Consider the following 1,071-nt stretch of genomic DNA (forward strand, 5'->3'; position numbering starts at 1 on the left):
GTTCTTTCTCGGTGTGGTTTTGTTCGGGGGATCCTTGTGGTTTTGTTGCACCTCTCTGCTCTGTGAGGGTGGCTGGAGGGTGGCCTGGGTGGGCCAGGTCAGTTCCTCAGAGAACAGAGGCTCCAAAATGTGCGTGGGAGGGGAGCCCAGAATGTGGCCCATGAGCTGTGCTGGCCCCAGAGTCAGCGCCGAGTTAATTCGCCCAGGTTTGGGAGCTCAGGGCTGTCAGAGGAGCGAAGGTTGGGGCTGCCAGCGCTGGGGTGGGGACGGGAGCAGCTGCTTGGCGGGGAGGGAGCTCATCCTGCAGAGCTGCGGCAGCAGTCCCTGCTCTGAGGGGCCTCCCAGAGACAGCAGAGCCCTGAAATCCTGGGGAGGGCCCTGCTGGCCCCAGGAGCCCGAGGGGCTCAGAGCTGCCCCCATCCGAGCCCACCCTGCCCTGGGGCTCGGGCACAGCCAGGTACTGCCCAAATCACCTTCCCGAGGTGCTCTGTGTCAGCAGCAGCACATTCCCTGCCTTGCACGGTGCATCCATCAGAGCCCACCCTGGGGCTGCTCCCTTGGGCTGGGCTGGGAGTGCTGGGGCTCAGGTACTGCCCAAATCACCCTTTCCAAGGTGTTCTGTGTCAGCAGCAGCGCATTCCCTGCCTTGCATGGTGCCCCCATCACCAGCCTTTGCACACAGAGGTGTTCCTTTGCTAAAGCATTTCACAAACTCACTTCTTCCTCTGGATTCCTGCTGCAAAGCCTCCCAAGCATTTCCTTGCTCTCCATTCTGCAGGCCTTAAGGGAGAGCTAGAAAACCAGGCTGTTATTCTCAGAATCCATTTGAACTCTTCTCTTAAAAATTCCTGTTGGACACCTTTCAGCTGAAGGTCTTTTGAGGCCTCTTCATTTCAAATCCTGTCTGATATAAATTATTGCTTCCAAAGGCAGCTCTGCTGTAACAAAGCAATGAGCATCCATAGCTGGAATTGGCAATCAGCTAATTGGGTCAGCTCTTGGAGTGAGTGGTTGGAAGCTCAGTGTTTGAATTGTGGGTGGAAATGGGTAGAAGGACCCAGAAAATTAGTT

Source organism: Melospiza georgiana, chromosome 24 (assembly GCF_028018845.1).
Source record: "Melospiza georgiana isolate bMelGeo1 chromosome 24, bMelGeo1.pri, whole genome shotgun sequence".
Lineage (NCBI taxonomy): Eukaryota > Metazoa > Chordata > Aves > Passeriformes > Passerellidae > Melospiza > Melospiza georgiana.